Here is a 14,021-nt window from a genome sequence, read left to right on the forward strand (position 1 = left end):
ATAATATATATTGTAGCAAACAACAGCATGGCCAGCCAGTCTGCACCCAGTGCTAATCTGAGCCTCTGCTTGCTTTTCAACAGCCAGATTTCTTCAGCCTGGGTGGCTGAAGCGAGGCAGCTAATGCTATACTTAATGACCTATTTAATGGCCTATTTTCCAGAAGTGATGAAAACTTAAAATTATCCCTGTGCTCAGTGTGAGCTGTGGCTGCTTAGCAATCAAAAAGCCCAGACCAGGCATTCAGATGCATCATTTTTTTATTATTATTATTTTTTTTTTTAAAAAAAAAAAAAGGGGGGGGGAGCTTTAGATCTTTATCTTTCCTGCACTAAGGCCACATGTTGCATGACAGCAGAATGGAACACATCCTCCTATTGACTGTCATGGGACTCTGCTTTGTAATAAAACCCCTTCAGTAAACAATGGTCATTCCCCCATTCCCCCACATCTCTGTGTTTTTATTATTTCTTGCACTTAGTGAACAATATCTGATACCTACATGACTGAGGAGAATAGTGAAGAGTGCTACTGAAATTAAAGGAGATGGACAGGAGATGTATGTCTTGTTTCTAGCTGGAGATTTTGAGCACAACCCCAAAAGCAATTCCCATTTCACAGGAGCAAGGCCTACACACAGACTTTGTTGGTTTTGGCTCAGGGTTAGGTGTACTGACTCGCCTGAGGGGCAATTTATGAGCTGACTCCCCATCTTGGGGTAAAGCCCTGTAGACTGAAAACCCTTCCTGTGCTCTGGAGTTGTCATCTCCAGATTTCACTCCTCCTCTGCCTCCCCAGGTTAGCTTTACACTGACTTCACGGGGTGATTCCTGATCTGCTGTGCAGGATGAACGACTTAGTGGATGTCAACAACTTAGTGAAGAAACACATGAGAACTGCTGTCTCTGGGGAAACGTGACCATGTCCCAGGTCAACCTGGGCAACCCCAGATATTCCCTGGCTGCTGCTGCTTTGCCAGCACTGTGGCTGCTACAGAGCAAGCTCAGGTTCAGCAGCCGGGCTGGGTACGTCCAGCTCTGCCCCTGCAGGCAGGATCCCCACACCAGAGCCTCCCGAGCCAAAGGCAGGAGCTGTGCCAGGTCAGCCCCCTTCGGGCTGCAGGGTTGCCTTACGGAGACCTGCTTTGCCCTCTAGTGACTGCAAAGCGGAGAACAGGGACTTTTGCACCATCCATTCTGATGGATGAAGTCAGGCCCCTGCTGCATCTGCTGGGCAGAAGACAAGCAGAGGGGTTGTTCTGGCGTTGTTTGGCCTAAATAAGAATCACCCGAGGCAGCCCGGTCACTGCCGCTGTACGGGAGGCATGTGGCACGGAGCAGGGGAAGGAGATGCTATTCTGAAAAGTTGAGAACAGACACCCTAAATCGGGGAATGAATGTCTGAGGGAAGGGTAAAGGAAAATCCTCCAGGGCTGATGTTATTTCTAGTTTGCACATGCACTGGAACTGAAAAGAGGCTATTTCGGGGGAAAAATGAATGGATGAATAATAGAAGCAAAAATAGGCTTTCTACATTCCTTTGGAAATCTGTGTTGCCTACAAACCCTGTGGAAACAATTGACAATTCATCAGCCAATGATCTCATAATTTGTGATCTATGGGGCCATAGACTTTGTGATGTATGCTCTGTGTAAGTGGCTATTAAAAGAGCTTTTAGTTGGAAAAATAATAAAAATGATCTTTGTTTAAACAGTAGCAGGCAAAGAGAGAGATTAGAGAGGATATCTAGATAGCTGGGAGAGCTGAGCTGTATGGAAAGTAAATTATTCAAAAATACTGTATATAAATAAACTATTTATCTTTATAGGAATAAATACTAAATATTTTACATTTTGAAAATGCTAGTCTGTCTTTGCTAAATTAGAAAAACTTGCTGCAGCTAATCCAAGACCGCAAATGCAACTAGAGTTTTTAGCATCACAGTAAAGGAAAGAAATCAAATTTCCATTTGGAATTTCTCATGCAGTCAATTCTTGTTATCAGAAAACAGGTTTACAATCATGTGATGGATAACATACTTTTTCATGTTTTTATGTATACATTGGACATTCTATAGAAGCTCAGACTGCCTAGATTTTTTGATGAGTAAATATTAGTATTTTCTCAAATACTGAGGCAAAAACACTAAAAATAAAAGACACAGCTCTAGTGCTCACTAAGCCAAACAAACAAACATTTGAAACCATAAGTGAGTTTTGATGGAAAACAAGCCAGAAATAATCTTGAGCTTTCAGGCAAATATCTATTGACATGGATATTCCAGGCAGGCTGTAAGCCATTGTCTCAAATCATTCGCTAGACTCAGTAAGAATTAAAGTCTGCCTCAACTAATTTGTGAATAAAAGAGGAAAGGTTTCACTGGGTGACTTGCTCAGTTGTAAATTTTAACCAAATGAAATATGCTTTATTTGGTTATTATCTACAATTGCACCCAAAATCTAAGCCTTAATTAGGATTTGATGCAAATCAGTGCAATCAGTTGGGATACAGTTGGCTGGGAAAAAGTGTTTGGCTCCCCTTGTTAAGTCACTCAGACCTACTGCAAAAGTGTTTGGAAGAAACTGGAATAGACCCGCATGAAGTGCGGGTGGCCAGGTTTGATAAAGCTGATGAGTATTTGCCCCACATCCATGCTGTGGATGGTGCATAAGTTTTTAAGGAAGTTCTTTTTCTGTGGCTTCTGTGACACACACACACACACACACACACACACAAATAATTCACTTTTACAGGTTGTTTCCTGCTGGGCTTTTTGAGATGACAGCTGGGCCAACCCTGAAGAGCCATGCCTGTGCTGGGCTCCGCCATGGATTCAGTGACTTGATTAATGCCAGCAGATAATTGAGAGCAACCTCATCTGATTTTATCTTTGCAACTCCAGGAATAACTACTACTTGCAATGCCACTTTCCTAAAAATGGGGTGTTCCCCAAATCTTGGGCTCTTCTAAGAGCTCCCGTCTGCCAGTAGCCACTAGGTGGCATCAAGCAAGGAGAGTTGGAAGGTGGTTCGGCTTTGAGGATACCCCTGCTCTTCCTAAGGGCCCCAAAGTTAATTTTAAAAGTGGGTGTAAACACCAAGAATGTAGCTGTAAAACAGGGGCTGCCCTTGTATGGGCAAACTGCTTGCATCCGTTGTCAACTACAGCGCATGCAGGCGGCAATCCGTGCTTCCAAAAGCAGATCAGCCTGAAGATAGTGATTAAAAAGATTATTTTATTTTTTTCTTCATTTTGTTGTTGTTGTTGTTGTTGTTTTTTGACTATTTAGAGACACAAGACAAACTGTTCCGTAACCCAAACTCGATGTTCAAGAACTTGCATCTGATAATAGCCAAGTGCTTCACAGGAAGGAAAACCACAGCAGCCGATGTATGATAATCTCACACACATTAGTTTGCTACTGATCTTAGTAGCTAGTAACTGATTTAGATTGGGAGAACAAAAACTTGGCCATTTGACTTTTACAGATTATGTTCTTCAGCTCTTGACACCTGAAAGAGGTAGAAAAACGTCAGGAAAAAAAATCGAATGCTCTTTTCCAAATGCATGCAGTAGCAGCTGATAATCATCCAGCAGAACAACAACTCAGGACTGCCAGAATGCAATAGAAGGTGTTAACCAGAAGCAATTCTCCTCCTGTTTCCCAGACATGTCTCTAAATGTGGTGGCTTTATGGCCATGTTGTGTAGAGATATGTCCTCAGTGGCCAAATCACGGGCAGTACTGCTGGGCAGTTCTCTTGCCGTTCTCCTCGATGTGGGAGACCCAGGTGAGACACAAACACCAGCTCAGGTACCCCTGTGGGACCAGAGGGACTTTGCTGGCGGTGGCCTCAGCTGAAATCTAACCAAAGGCAGAGGTAATAGCACCAGGAGGAGCAAATGCATAAAAGTGCACAAACTCCCTTCAGAGATGTTCACCTGCACACAAGTGCTGCAAGCGAAGTCCTGCAGTCCTGCCAAGGTTTGCTCAGAAGCAGACAGGTATTGCCAGCATGTACATCCTGCCCAGTTCTCCAGCTCTGAAGGCTTCTTTCTATCCCTTTTGCTATGAAAAGCCTGAAGAGGGAGCGCTCTGGCCTGGCCATCCACAAGAAAGAGGGCAGAGGTGCAGGGGGGAAGAAACAGGCTGTGACAAAAGGAGCTACCTGCCCACTGCACAGCACAGAAGAGCCAGCAGTGAAAAACACATCAAAGCTGAAACACTCAGAATTATTTTTTTTTCCATTTTTAATTGACAAGTCAATTCTAACCAAGCAATTAGCATGGATAATTATTGTAAGAGAATAGATTATTCCAAAGCAGCATAGAGGAAGAATGAATTAAAGAAATATCTAGGCTTAAAGAAAAAGCATGTGCTCAAGCTGGCAAGGAGTGCTGAAATTCCCCCTAGAGTGCTTAAAGAATTAGCTGAACTAAACCTCTGAAACATAAGCGATTGCATTTGAGGAAGCAGAGATGACAGTAAGGGTCCCAAAGGAGTAGAGGAGGGCAAGTGTAATGCTCCTCAGAGGGCAGAGAGAGGCTCTGGGGATTAGTCTTTCCAGGAGCCAGGACATGTGAGCCATTACTGAGCATCCCATCATTAGCAGCAAAAGAATAAGAAGATAAGGACCCACCTCCAGGGATTTGATGAGAACAAGTGTGTCAAACCAATCTGATTTCCTTGAGATGGTGAGTGACCTGAAGGGGAATTGGAGACTGATGTGAGCAGTCCTAGCCTGACAGTGGTGAAGCTTCCACTGCTTTTTCCCTGCTATCTTATAAGTAAACCAAGGAATTATGCTCTGACACCTCTGACTCACGAGCTGGCAGGCAAAGTGCTAATATTCCTGTAGCCTCTCTATATTTTTGTCCCACCAATACCATTATATCAAAAGTATCTTCTAATTTCTTACCTGCATAAGCTTGCTTCTCATGTCCTCACCATAACAGAGAAAGCTGGAAGTTTTAGTACAGACCTTTAAAGATCAGCACCCATGAGGCCATTATGGAACATAAATGTAATCAGAAGCTATCTGAAAGTGGATATGGTCCAGAAGGAAAGGATGGATCTTCCTTGCACTGTTTTGAGTCATTTTGGTTCTTCAAGCCTAGTTATGAATAAAAAATTATATATATATATATATTTATGAATTCCTATGGCTTTATTAGGATTTGAGCCAAAAGCCTTCCAGACCAGATGTGCATTTGTGAACCAAATCCAGTTTCTGTGCCCAGCACTGGGTATTTGTCCAGTGCCAGCTAAGGGGTAAGCCTCCCTCCTTTTCCATGGATTATTGCAAATCTTTCTACAAAGAGAGAAAGAAAATAATTATCTTGAACTAAATTCCAGCTGGGAAGATCTGCTTTGCCTGCCCCCGGTTTTTTGGTAGAGGAACACCATGGCTTCAAGTAGCGCAGCATTTTCTGATCCCTTCTACCAGAGCTCCATTCAAATCATAAGAAAGCAACTTGGCAGATCCTGCTGGACAAGATTTGACATCTAAATTGAATTCCTGGACCTCAAATTCCTAGGATTCAATTGCAAAGCCAGTAGGATTGCCCTTTGGTTACTTGTGGGCTGTAAAACTGGCTCTGAGCTCCTCCAGATAAGGGCTTCTTTGTGCAGCATTGTGTAATGGGTGCCACAGGGTTGATGTGGGCCAGGCCAGAAATAACTTGTACATAAGTATTTTCAGCAACTACTTTCCACTCTCTGGAGATATACTGGACTGCTTGAAGTGTGTGTATCTGCATGTGAAGTGGGTGGGGGAGGCTAGAAGAGCTCCCATCCTGAGCACAGAGCAAATATCACAGCACTCCCAGTACGCACGGTAATGCAATAGGAGCTGACGCCTCCATGCAGAAGTGTCCCAAGCAAGCAAGACACTTCAAAAGAGCTGCCTCATCAGAGTGGCAAGGTGTGTTGTCTCGTGGTAGGACCACAAACAAACCCCGTGCCCATGAAAGGTGGATGCCAGCAGGGGAGCGCTGAGCAGGGCAGCACCCATCTGAGCCCCATGCTGCCAACTCTATCCAAAGAGCCCCTGCTCACCCCTTAGTGTCCCCTCTGATGTGCACTTAGTGCAGAAAGAAGTGTAAGCTTCTGGCTGCATTTTCTGAGGATAACCTGCCTTTTAGGCTGGACCTGAGGGAAATTGTCTGCCTCTATCTGCAGATGACACCACTAATCTCTGTAGAAGACTGTCCGGCCCTGGAGGCAGAGCAAGGGTTAAGAGGGAAGCACAGCTGCTGGGGGCTCCAGCTGCAAGGAGAAGACTGAACACATTGCCCTTGTATGAGGAGCTGTACATTAAGAGCACAGTGCTTCGAAGACATCTCTGAAAAGGCAGAACAGGACAAAATCACCCACTCACATCCTCCACCCTCCAGGCACTTCGGAAGGGTGTGATATCCTCCCAGCGCGTTAGTCAGCCTGTACTAGCTATATCTGATGACACGGTGGGAAAAGTGCAAAGTGGTTATAGATTTCACTTGTATTTATCCTTACTGGATGTTCAACTGCTGTGCAGCACAAGTCACAAGCATTTCAGGCTTTTGCAAGACCTGGTTACCCATCTCTTGCCAAAACCAAATGGGCCAGCAGAGAAGGAGTAGTCATAAGGAAAAAATAAAAATAAAAAAGAAGGGGGGGCAGGGGTGGTAATACAAGTGGAAAATATTTCGAGTTGATCAAGGCTGGGACTGTCCAGAATAAGCTCTGCATTGTGACAGCTATTCTAGCATAGCTTGATAAGAAGGACTAACATGACAAGAACCCAGAGAGGAAGATGAGTGCTAAACACTACTGAGCTCACTAGTAAGAACACCCATTCAACATTAACAACATTTGGGGACACACAGAAGAGAGCTATCTAGTCACTTTTATCCCTGAAACTCAAAGGAGCTCTTTTTGAAAACAGCAGGGTGAAGTACCAGCACACATGCCTTCCATTTTTTCCTTAGAGAGAATACAGAATCTATACTCAAGCTGAGCAAGATAAGCTTAACAGATGCAAAAATGTGTGTCTGTTCTGCAATGAGATCTGTATGTAACCGAGAGCAGTTATTTAGAGTAAGGTATCCAAAAATATTTAGATATCTAGATTTTTTATTTTTTTTTTTTTTCTTAAGGGAAACAGTAATTGGTACTTTACCATAATGATCCCTAGGAAAAGTTATCTCCAGTAACCGTTACTTCCAAAGCACACATGTAGCAATTTACCTCAACCTGCTTCTCAGCCATTTGTGGGGTGGGCTTGCTTGCCTTGCTATAATCCTCAGACACAGCTGATGGAACCTACAAGCTGTGATTAATTAGTTAATGACAGGGACCGGTAAGGGAATTGCTTGAGGCAACAGAGGTGCGACTTGTAAGGATTCTCCCTGCCATTTGCTAGCAATGTTGTTTGCTGTCAGAAGATCTGGTTCCAAGTCACTCCGAGCAGAGCTTTGCAGTCTTTCTTTGGTGCTTTCCACCCTTCAGAAAGAAAGGAAAATACTGATGTACTCCTGTGTAGCATTAATCCTAGCTGTTCTGCTCCTGCTCTGTACAGCAAGAGCTTCTAACTGTCCCTCGCTACATCCAGCACATGGTATTTAAAAAGAAAGGCCAAATGCCAACCTGAGAGGAAAGTGATGAAAATCTAATAATGTAGTGGGTATTCCAATTGAGCAATAAAGGTGATGGCAGCTAATGGGAAATGCTGTTAAGGTGCAAGCCACGCAGCTGTGATTTCTCAACAATAGCCCTGGAGTGTGCTTTTGGGCAAGTTGATCTTATTTTAATGTATCAGGAGAAGCATTGGCTAAATGCAGGATAATGAGAGTTAGCTTTAGTCTGTGAAATGAGAGGCCAGACTTTCACTTCATAGTACTATAACAGAGAGCTGCTATTTGCCTGTCAAGTGCTCTTTCTGGGGAGGAAAAAAAAAAAAAAAATAGTTACTCTACCATAAATAAAAGTATAAGTAAAAATGCCAGGATTAATACATTTTTTAATGGGAACAATGTGATCTATTTCCTCTGTCACGTCTTTCTTTGTTCCATCTCCTCTCATAACATCACCTACTAAAGACTAAATATAAGCTGTGCACCGAACTGAAACAAGCGGTGACAGGAGGTGACACCCTGCAGGCTGCTCAGATCCGGCTGCTCCAGCACTGGGCTGGTAACTGGCAGACAGGTGTCTGCACACAGGCTGCAACCACATTTGCTGATGAAGTCACTGCTCAAAAGCATCTGCTGCATTGACCTCTTCATTGTATGCAGGACCAAACCGAGGAGACTTGCTGTACCTGCAGGAGCTCTCCTGTCAGGCTATGTTTGGCAGCTGGGATTGCTCAAAATAAGACCAGAACCTCTTCAGAGTAGAAGGCGTCTCCTGACATCTATGTAGCACCTGGCAAGTACATCCTTACCTGTGGAGGATGGAGAGGAAGAGTGTGCTAGGGACTGTGAACTGCCCAGATACTTTGACAACGGAGTGGTAGAAGGGCAGGGTGCAAGTTGCTGGATTTCAGAGAGGCATAAGTGAGGGAAAATAAAGAAAGGCAGCAGGCTGGAGTACAGCCAGGCAGTGAGCCCCAGCCACCTGCTAAGTCTGTCTCCCTCTAATACCCAGTCTAGTATGCAGAGCAGCCGGAAGGATTTGGATGCTTGTTACATGTGTTACGATGGTTATTGAGAAGTTTCGGATACGGACAGGCAAGAAAGAAAGACAGATAAATTTGCAATGAGGATGGGAAGTTAAATCATCTTGATCTAGCCAAAAAGGTGGTGACCTCAAGACATAAAATTAATGTAAAAGGAATTGCAAGCAGTAGAGCTGCACTGAGCAAAGCATGAGGTTTGGAGTGAGCTCCGGGCATCTTCCCAGCCATGTCAGTGTGTGGGAGCCTGGCAGGGCTAAGAGAGCAGCGTGCAAGTGGTCTGGCTCACTTCTAAGGACAAAGCAAAGCAGAGATGAAAGGTGGTGGTGTCTGTGACATAGCCCAGATGCCCTCAGTTTTCTCAATTCAGGTCCAGCTTTTTGTCAAATGCTGGGCAAGTGTAGATCAATTGAGCATTTACTGTTGTTTGGATGAGCCAGGGCTCTGGCAGGCTTGTGCTGCTGAGTAGATGAAAGTAGCCAAAACAAATGCAATTATTAAGGGACTTCACCAGTACTTGATTTTAATTTTCATGTATGTAAATCTGAAGGGTATAGTGAGTGAGTTTAAATGCTTTCCAGCTCTATCAGGCTGTTAAATGCAGGTAAATGAACATGTGTCAGCAGGGCTGATGCTGAATGGGACCAAACAGCTGTTCTCCAGTGCATCGCCACAAGTGGAGCAGATGTATTTGAGACAGAGATGGGAAACAGAACGATAGATGTTACTTTCGCCTGCCTACAGAAAGGAGCATGCAATTAAAATATAAGCATGAAAGGAGCAGGGTTTTCTTTTTCTGGCAACTGCATACATTGAAAGAGTGTGAGCAAAGCAGAAGGCATGGATTACTGTCTTCAGAGACATCTCCATTTGTGTTGGCAATATATAAGAGGAAAGAGGTAGTAAGATTCTCTGCAGCCGAGTTCTTGGACCTGACACACTAACATAGTGTGCTCTGAGGAGCTGATAGTATCTCATATGCAAACATGTTGATTTATTCCAGCTAGCCATAAGAATACAGTTGGAGGCTTTTCAGTTGCTGAAGTGTTGGTTGAGGTGCTCATGGCATCACTGACCTAATTCTTTAATAAATCTTAGAATACTGAGAAACTGCTAACACTGAAAACTGAGAATGCTGGGTCAATATGTAGAAACAGGCCAGTGCGATGACCAAAGCAGACCTGACTGCATGTTTATAATGAAGTCATTTTTCAAAGGAAAATGCTGTTTTAGTTTAAGTTGAAGTGTTTTCAAAGGGACTGGTTTCAACAAAACATGCTGTATACAAAACAGAAATGAAATGCCAACATATTTTTGACAATTTTGGTATAGCACATTTTAAATGTTTATGTTAAAAAAAATAAATAAATAAAGTTAAAAAATAAAAATAAAGTTAAATTGGGAATTAAATGCTTTCCTCTCACTATGGATGTAGATTGTTAAGAAAACATTTTCTTCATGGTAAACAATAATGTCATCTTCTGCTATTTGTGCTCTGTTTTGATAACAGGAGAGAAAAAATAACCAGAACAATGTTATTTCCTATGAATAGGAACCTCAGATACTTTGAGAAACTCTAGGAGTAATTGCAGGTTCATTCCCAGACTGGATCTCAGTTCTGGGAAGGTAAGTGTGGAGTTGCCTATGTATGGAAGTTCATGGTGTCAGCATAACTAATTAGTAGCCAATGAACATGGCTTTATGGGATTAGATATTCCCAAATGACCTTTTCCAATCAACAGTATTTCTGACTTGACTGGTAACTGTAGGTGCACAGACATGGCAGTCTTTTGTAAGCAACCCTGAGTGCATTAATGGCATGCTTGTGGCTCTTCATCCTTTAACCAGTAGATCTCAAAAGATGAAATCTTGTCATTGAGCATGTTTCTTATGGAAGTCAGTGTCTTCATGGCTGATTTGGAGATAAATAAAACATCAGTTGCTAATAATTGTGGCAGATGGCACAAAGATTGCCTGTCATCACTATTTCCTGCTTCACCAAGCATGCGACGTGATCTGGATTGCCTGATGAACTGGCCCCAGGCAGATACAGTGCAACGTAACAGAAAATTCATCTGAGACCGTGCCAGCAGAATGCTTGGGGGCACCTCAGCCATAACACCTCCTTGGGAAAGGTGTTGGAGTGGACGAGCAATGCAGTCTGGTTTCCCACTGAGCTGTGGTGGCACAAAGGAAGGAGTCAGCAGGAAGCAGTGAATAACTGCTGGTCAGGAACTTCACCTCCTTGCACAGCCAAGGCAAGAGGAGGCCCCTCTCTGTCACCCATGTTCTGAAAATGACACTGAAAAATTAAATGGCAAAGAAAAGGAAGAAAACCTTTCAGAAAAATTGAGAAGAAACCTCTCGTGAGCAATAGACTGGCAGATGATTTGTCGACAATGTGCAAATACCCTAATAGACAGAAAAATCCCCAAGAAGTCTCTTTGCTGCAGCAGAGGAAAATATAACAAGAACCTTGTTTGGAAGCAAAAAACAGGCAACACAAAAATCAATCATGATTTTAAGAAGGCGACTGATTATTCACCTGAAGAAACTATTGATGAGTTGGAAAACTCTTTGATGGCAATCAAATGACCTTGTGGCAGACATATTCTAGTGCAGTACAGATCGTTAAACTAATTACAGGTGTGCCAGTGTAAACGTTGCTTCCCCTATGTTTCACCATCGCTGTGTCTGATGTTATGGAGAATTAAAGTCATGTTCTTCTACAAATCATTCTACATTTATGTATCTTGCTAACATCTTTACAGAAGGTGTCTGAGTATGCATTGTCTTTTTATAGCAGCAGCCTCTCCACAGCATGGTCAGTAATGGTAGGTAGCATGCACACCCATGAGATCGTGTCAAGCCTTGTCTCCTCCCTACAGATAACGGTAGGCAACTACAGGGTCACACAGTAGCATGTCTCCCTGCTCTTGGCAGCATTTGTAACTTGTGGATTACCATGGTTTCACAATGATCCTGGGTGCCAGATGAGGTTGAGGTGGTGAGCAGGGAGCACCTACACCCCCAGGTGCAGCTCTGAGCTATGGGTGCCCCCCCACTCAATAACATCCCCCCACCTGCTTGAGGTGGCTCTGGGATGTACCTTGTGCTTGGGATGTCACTCTGGGCAGACCCCGTCCCAGTGGTGGCATCACCCTTCACAGAGCTTTGTGGTGGATCAACAATAGGAGAAAAGAGTATTCATGAGGAGCAAGAATTAAGGATCTGAGGTATTTTTTCCCCTGTTTCTGGCATGTGTTAGTTCCTTCACAGTCTTATCATTTGGGAAAATGTCTGCTATAAATACGCTTAGATCAGATGCTCCGAGCTCAGCAGCTCTCTAACAGACGAGAAGAGACTTGTTGTTGATATTCGGATTGTAGATGTGAGCCCAATATTGTCACGTCCAGTGGAAATTGCCAGGGAGAGACTTCCTGGGTGCCCAAGCTTCGCAGTCACTGAGGTGAAGATAGATTGACATTCAGAGGGACTAAGTTCCTGAGCTTCCTAGCCAGCTCTGTTCCATGTCTTCACGATGACACCAGCCTTCCACAGATTAAAAACATTTAGGTAAGAGCCAAAATATTGTACAAAAGGCTCTGCAATTTATGGCCTAGTTGCCTTGTAACACTGCATGCCATAAGTAGGATATGCCAGGTTATAAGAATATTAAATTAAATAAAATAAATTGTTTTTAAGTTAGTATATAGTGTAAATCCTCTATATATACCAATTCTCATCATCTCTTAGGAGGACTGGGTAGGCGAAGGGGATAAGTGTTGTGCTGACTGGTAACTTCAGAGACAATCACATTTTTTATGCAGTTGACAAATACACGTGTACCAAAGAGCAGAGCAGTGACTACAGTCCATCTGCACCAGTCAGCGTCAGATGGGATATGAACAGATTTAACTGATTTTCACAGAGCAGAAGTCAAACCATGTGAAAAGTCTATTCTGATCCTAAATCGGGACCTTGTTTGGGTGCTTGGGGGTATTTCTAAGCTGTATGCTGGGAAGAGAAATAAATACAACTGAAATGTATTCTAGGGTTTCGTCTCTGTGTCCTTGCAGAGACAACCCATAGAGCACAGCGTGCTTTTGGACTCTGTGAGCCTGGCCTCAGGGGCAAAGGCCCATAATTCTGCACAGACTGGAGTCTGGCATCTCCCAGCATTTGTTATGAGAGCAACCAATGCCCTGGGTCACTTTGGTGGGCAGTATAAATGTAATAAAATTAAGCTAGCTCAGTTGAAGCAACAGGAGTAGCAATGGTCCTTACCGGTTTGTGTTTTTTTCTTTCATGAAGGGATGACATTTTGCCCAAAAAGGCTGGAGTAGGCCAGTAAGGACATCTGTTACAAGCTCCAGCTGTTGTTTCCTGCAATTTTAGGATGCTGTAGTTGACTGAGACAGCAACATGGTCAAATAAGCACGAGGTTTGTAAGTAAAAGCTGTTTAAAGGCCAACAAATAACAAACATGCTGGCTTTGGAGGTTGACTGATTGCAAATTATTTGTGTCTTGTAGCTTCTGTATTCAGCTCTACTAGACTCACTGACAATCTAGTTGTAGACAACCAGAAATGTTTAACTAATTTATGTGATTTTGATAATTTGTCACAAAGCATTCTGCAACTTATCAGCTCACCTTCCAAATATCTCATTCCCCCTCCTATTAGATCCCTCAGAATGGCCATGTATGGACCAAACTTCTGAGCCTTTTTAAATGCATCTGCCTGAACTTACAGAGAAATACATGTCAGGAGAGTTTGCTGGAGTCTGAATTTCTGAGCTGATAGTTTTTTGTTGTTGTTGTTGTTGATGATGTTTTTTGTTTGTTTGTTTTCACTTATTTTATGTAGATTGACTCAGCACCAGGTTTTTGGTTTCCATTTTCTCAGTCTGCTGCAGCAGAGCTGTTAGGATTCAGCTCACATAAACTTGTAATGGGAGAGCCATCAGCTTTGCTTGATCTCAGAGAGAAAGGGCAGAAAAAGTCGAGGCACTGCTGGGGAAGAGGTGTGGCTGAAGGAAGGAAAGTGATGTGTGAATTATACCTGGGCTTCAGCACTGTCAACACGGGTGAAACGTGGCTCTAAGTGAATTGCTTCAGCTATTCTACAAGGGCTGCAGCTGAGGATGTCAAATAAGGGTCTGTCCTGGGAGCCACAGACACTGCACCCCGAGGGCTCAGCTCATATTTCTAAGGTAGGAAAAAAAAAAAAATACAAACCTGAGAGGCAGCGACCAGAACCTGGTCATGCAGCTGACAGAACAAATTCATCACAGGGGAAGCCAGGAGGGGACCGAGCCCAGCAGCAGACTGGAGGCACTAGGATCAAGGGGGACCTCAACCAGAGTGG

General features: G+C 43.5%; 1 long non-coding RNA gene across 1 annotated transcript; it reads right to left on the minus strand.

Annotated features, from left to right (window-relative positions):
• Positions 1-1,516: 1,516 nt before the first annotated feature.
• LOC118171429 lies at positions 1,517-7,208 on the minus strand. Its single transcript, XR_004753199.1, has 4 exons — positions 7,159-7,208; positions 4,918-5,112; positions 4,639-4,702; positions 1,517-3,511 (listed from the first exon to the last, which is right to left on the minus strand). It is a non-coding gene; the product is annotated as an uncharacterized LOC118171429 (long non-coding RNA).
• Between the last annotated feature and the right edge of the window lie 6,813 nt (positions 7,209-14,021).

Source organism: Oxyura jamaicensis, chromosome 9, assembly GCF_011077185.1.
Source record: "Oxyura jamaicensis isolate SHBP4307 breed ruddy duck chromosome 9, BPBGC_Ojam_1.0, whole genome shotgun sequence".
In the NCBI taxonomy this organism is placed as follows: Eukaryota; Metazoa; Chordata; class Aves; order Anseriformes; family Anatidae; genus Oxyura; species Oxyura jamaicensis.